Below are 5947 nucleotides of genomic sequence, written 5' to 3' on the forward strand. Positions count from 1 at the left end.
TTTTCTTTCTTTCCTTTTTTTTTTTAACATTTTATTTAGAGAGAGAGAGATTACGGGGAGGAGCAGAGAGAGGGGGACAAGCAAACTCTGTACTGAGCGCAGAGCCAAATATGGGGCTCGGTCCCACGACTCCAAAATCATGACCTGAGCCAAAATCAAGAGTAGGATGCTTAACCAACTGAGCCACCCAGGTGCCCCAAGATAATTTCTTTTGAAGGGAGAGGGGGCATGTATTCCTCATTCATGGACTGTCCTGCAGTGTTGGGTGGAATGGCTTCTTTAAGTTACTTAGTTTGTTATTATAAGAACTGACTGAAAAATAATGATTCACTTAAAACTATCAAACAAATGCCGAGGCCCATTGTAACCCTTGCCAGAAAGAAAGCAGGGCTTTCCTTGGGTCTACACTAAAAAGCTATCTCACCACAAACTTCCCCACACCCTCCACCCTTGTGTCAAGCTATCCACCTACCCTACCTGGGGCAATCTTGTTAGGACAATATTTATAAGGTGTATTAACTATCATCTATCCGTGTGTGTGTGTGTATGTATGTATGTATGTGTGTGTGTGTGTGTGTGTGTGTGTGTAGCTATCTGTATTAGTCTTGAGTTCTCCAAAGAAACAGAACCAACAAAAAGTGTGGGAAGAGAGAAAGAAAGAGAGAGAGATTTTAAGGAATTGGCTCACCTGATTATGGAGGCTTAGAGAGTCCAAAAATCGGATGGGGAACCAGCAAGTTGCCGATTCAGAAAAGAGTTGCAGTCCTAGTTTAAATTTTGTTTTTGTTTTTGTTTTTTATTTATGATAGTCACACACAGAGAGAGAGAGGCAGAGACACAGGCAGAGGGAGAAGCAGGCTCCATGCACCGGGAGCCCAATGTGGGATTCGATCCTGGGTCTCCAGGATCGCGCCCTGGGCCAAAGGCAGGCGCCAAACTGCTGTGCCACCCAGGGATCCCTGCAGTCCTAGTTTAAAAGCAGTTTGGTAAGAGAATTCCTTTTCATTTGGGGAAGGTCAGTCTTTGGTCCATTAAGAGCTCCAACTGATTGGATGAGGCACACTCACATTATGAAGGGTAAGTTGCCTTACTCAGAATCCACTGATTTAAATGTTAATCTCATCCAAAAAACACTTTCCCAGAAACATCCAGAAAAATGTTTGACAAAATATCTGGCCACCGTGGCCCAGCCAATTTGAATTTGTGACCCGCGAATAACAGTACTAAACTGAGTTTTTACCTCGTGATTAGTCTTTGACTTGGACTATTAAGATTCTTCAGGGAGTGTGGGAGAATCCATCCAGCAGCTCTAACAAGGAGTTGAGTCCTGCCTTCCATCCTGACTCCTTCCAGGCACTTGAATTGAGGGGGAATAATTGCCCCAGTGGCAGAAGGGGATCTATAGGTGAGTTTGGAGGAGAGCCAGAAAGTACGTATGATTGGGAACTGTGGTGAATTGTTTATTAAAGAACACCTTCCAATTTAATTATCTAATTGCTAGTCTTGCTTTGACTTTCTCACTAGCAATGGTCCTCACAGCTATCCCATAGCAATCTTGCCCAACTCAAAAAGGTGTTGAAACAGGCTGTAGAAGTTCCAAGCCAGGCAAGTAGGAGCAAGTCAGCTTCCCAGAGATGGGCTCATGAGCAGGCCTCTAGTTAACCCCTGCTAGACCGGAGCATCTGGGAATAAGGCCCTGGGAAAAGATTTCCACTAGAAGGGCATTGCCATTTGCCAAACTCTGACGGTGTGTGCAGCCTGTTAAGAATGATAGAGGCGGTGTTCCAGCACAGCAGGCTTTCAATATGAGACAGAGGGATGAAAGGAGTACAATATGAAAACAGCAGGTGAGAATGGATGTATCACACAGGGAAAAGATGTTAGAGGAATACTGAGGTATATTAATTCTCCCCAGGCCCCCTCAAATTCAGTAGCTTCAGTGAGAGCAAAAATATGCTCTTGAATTAGGCTGGGCTCCTAACAAGTGCCAAAGCACCATCTGCTTCATAGCAAAAGGCATAGGAGGTGGGAAAGGCAGACCTGCATGGCAATCGATCATGATACTGCCTTCAATAACCTCGATTACCTCAGGGTATCTCACAAGGTGTCCTGTGTGGACAAGCTTAGGGAATATGGTATCTCCAATATGACTCTTCCCCAGACTTAGGCTACTCCCGCAAGCAAGAGGGCATTTACCTCATGGCTTTGGGATAATTTTCATTTTTATAAAGGCTTGAAACAAGCAGCAGAAGCAGCAACTATTTGGCACCTGGAGAATCCCTCCTAATGATCTGGGTCTGGAGATGCTTCTCAACGTAGTGTTTGTGGGCAGGTCATCAGCCCCTGTCTGTGACAAATTGTTCACACCATTGAGAAAGGACATGATCCTGTACCTTCACACCCATCTCGTTGTAACTTCAGGGTAACAAAGGCAAACCAAAGGTAAGTGTCCTGTAGGTGTGTGAATCAACTACATTCCTGAGAGAGCTCAGAGAGTTCCTTAAGTAACTAGTTTCAGTCTTTTGGCTTAGGCCTTTAGATTTATTTTCCCTAGTGCTTGGGCCACTTGCCATTTCCCTAAACCAATTTCCTGAGCCCCTGAACAGGAAGCATGCGATGGCAGTCTCCCCGATCTAGACCCAAATAGCTTAAGTCCATAGTGACTTTGTTCTGTCTTGGCACCAGACATCCATTTGGAGAATTTGGATGAAGCAAATTTCATCATGCCTCTCCTCACTGTCCCTGGGTAACCTCCAATCTCATGGATTCAGCCACCACCAGTGGTCTTGATGACCTCCAAATCCATCTCTCTCATCGGAGCCCAAAACTTTCTTCAGAGCTTAAGCCTGGACTTCTCAACCTGAATATAAAATGGACACCTCAAAAAATATGTTCACAACGGAACTCACCCCAAACATGTTCTCTTTTATTTCCTAGCCCTGTTAGTGGCACCCTGCCTCACCACTCACTGGAACTAGTTACCTTTTACTTCTCCACTTCTGATCTTCACACATATTGAATTTATCACCAAATTATGTGGATTTAACATTCTGAAGAGGTTTTTTTTTTTAAGAAAAATATATCTCTTTCTTTCCATTCCTGAAATTATTACAGTAATCCAGGCTCTTAGAGTTATCCTAATTTGCTTACAACAGGTCTTCTTCTACCTAAATTCGTTTTAGATCGCATACAACAGTTTAAATAATTGATCTCGAATACTTTAAATCTTTAAAAGCTCCCCATCATTTACTAAGCACCAAACTAAGCAGTAAACTACTTATCCAGCCCTCTTTGACTTCCCTCTCCAGTATTATCTCCCAATAATGCCCCCTGTCCCTTTCCACTCTTGTAATATCCTTTTAATTCCACACATGGACCATGCAGGTTCCTGCTCCATGCCTCTGCGGGAGTTATTCCTTCAATCTGGAACACTCATCCCACCCTTCTTCATAGGCTAATTATGCCTGACTCATCTTTAATACTCAGCTAAAGCATTAGCTCTTCCAGGAAACCTCTTGTGAACTCAGAATGGAACAAGTACCTTTCCTCTCTATTATTCCCCATAATACTCTGTAGATAAATATCTCTTTTATTATCCCACATATCCATTTCTCTTACTGAATTTTTAGGACCCTTTTAAAAAAATCTTTACTCTCAGATTTCCTGGAATAGAATGACAGTGGAAATGGGAAAAATTCATTTTGCACATAAGTCCTATATCTTTGTGGTTTTAGATTCCACTGAGCAAATGTTATTAATTCTACCAACAAATTCCTTCAGTTCACTAAAATGTCATATCAGTTTATTGTACATGGAACACCCCTGTTTAAAGATCTCCAAAGATCTTTAATATCTCCACACTTGGAAGCCACACATCTTCTCTTTAACCTACAACATCTAATTCTCCAATACCACTGACCTCGTTGAAAAGTGATTTTTTGGATCGAGTGCCTTCTGTGATGTATGTTTCCAATATGGCTGACATTTCCAAGTGACTAACATGACTTACTCTCTTGGCTGCAATTTTGGGGTTCCACAAACAGTCATCAGAACATCAAACAAGCAAAGCAAACTGGCAAAATCCCATCTTAGATTATGTTAGGGATCCAACACAGACATTGCTGGAACATAAGGAAATCTCTAGAGAATACCTAAGAATAGGAAGGGACTCTCTGCCAGCTTACCTAGTTGGAAATGAATATCTGGCATTTCATTATCTCAATTAAATCTTTGTGTTCGTTGCACTATAAATATAACTGGAGTTAAGAAATCAATCCTCATCTATGAGAGGCTTGGAATTTAAAGATGCAAATATTCTTGGATGCATGATACAAATACTTAAAGATCATATTATGTTTTTGCTTTAAAATTCTTAACTCCTTGATTACATTCAGGATCAAACTCCTTATGATACAACATCCCTGAGAGACATTATGGCATGGAAAACAGAAGTGTGTGTCCCAGCACCAGAGCAGATTGATATCCTATGCCAAATACTTGCTAAGAATATAACTATCCATATTTCAGTTTCTTCATCTGCAAAATGGGAATAATTAAGAATAGCGCCTACTTATGAAGTATTGTGGCAATAAAAGATATGACAAGAACCTGGAAGAGTGTCTGGCACATAATTATTAAATAAAATTTAACTACTGTTAGGTAACATATGACTTGTCCATTTCTCCATTGCATTGGTCATTGTACTCCAGCCATATTGAACTTGAAATTCCCCTGTTGCATTATTCTCATATTGCTTTGCACCTGCTACCAGGAATGTTTCTGCCTCCTTCTTAAGGTTAAATCCTACAAATTTCCCTACCAGTCTCTGTTAATGGACCAATTTGTGTACTGTCATAGACCCCTGTGCTTCCTGCTCCCACTGTCCTGATGCTCCTTCACATGTCCATCTCCCACACTATACTCTAAAGCCCTCAGTGGGAGGAAGTGTTTTCTTTTCCTTTCATCTCCCAATTTATACACAGTAACTGCCCTATAAAAGATGCTTAAAAATATCTATGAAATGAGCTGAAGACTAAATATCCCCCAAACACATGTGAAAAGTGAAAATAAACATCTAATTCAAAAGAATGAGAAGACAAGCCACAGATTGAGCAAAGAATATTTGCAAATGACACATCTGATAAAAAGAAAATTATCCAGAATACACAAAAAATTCTTAAAAACAATAAAATCAACAAACCAATTTAAAAAATGGCTGAAAGACCTTAGTGGACACCTCCCCTGTAAAAACATACAGATGGCAAATAAACATATGAAAAGATGCCCCCTATCATATGTCACAAGGGAAATGAAAATTAAAACAGTGAGATGCTGCGGTGCCTGGCTAGCTCAGTTGGTAGAGCATGCAACTCTTAATCTCAAGGTCATGAGTTCAAGCCCCATGTTGGGCACAGAGACTACTTAAAATAAAAATTAACAAAGTAAAACAGATACCACTGCACATCTACTAGAATGGTCATGATCCAGAACCCTGATAGCACCAAATGCTGACAAGGATGTGTAACAGAAACTCTCATTCATTGCTGGTTTGGTCTTAAGTGTGATGGAGGACATGAAATATATGGTTGAGTATCAGTGTACAGGCTCTGAGAAATGCCTCTCAAACTGCAATATGTAGAAGAGTGACCCAGAGATCTTGTTAAAATGCAGATTCTGATTTCATAGGTCTGAAATTCCATGTTTCTAACATGTAGCCAGGTAAATAACAATACTGCTGGTCTGTGAACCATATACTGATGGAAGGCTCTAGAGTCAGGCCCTCTGGGCTCAAATCCCAGTTCTGCTATGGGCAAGCCATATAACCTCCTGGGATTCAGTTTTTTCCCATCTGAAAATTGAGAATGACAACAGCCCTGACCTAGGGTTTTGTGAGGATTAATTTAGGGAATATATATATATATCAGGCATTTAGAGCAGTACTCTGAAT

General features: G+C 40.9%; 1 non-coding gene across 1 annotated transcript; it reads left to right on the plus strand.

Annotated features, from left to right (window-relative positions):
• The first annotated feature begins 5338 nt into the window (after nt 1-5338).
• On the plus strand, nt 5339-5411 carry TRNAK-CUU (transfer RNA lysine (anticodon CUU)). The gene has a single exon. It is a non-coding gene; the product is annotated as a tRNA-Lys (tRNA).
• Nucleotides 5412-5947: the final 536 nt, after the last annotated feature.

Source organism: Nyctereutes procyonoides, unplaced genomic scaffold (assembly GCF_905146905.1).
Source record: "Nyctereutes procyonoides isolate TBG_1078 unplaced genomic scaffold, NYPRO_anot_genome, whole genome shotgun sequence".
In the NCBI taxonomy this organism is placed as follows: domain Eukaryota; kingdom Metazoa; phylum Chordata; class Mammalia; order Carnivora; family Canidae; genus Nyctereutes; species Nyctereutes procyonoides.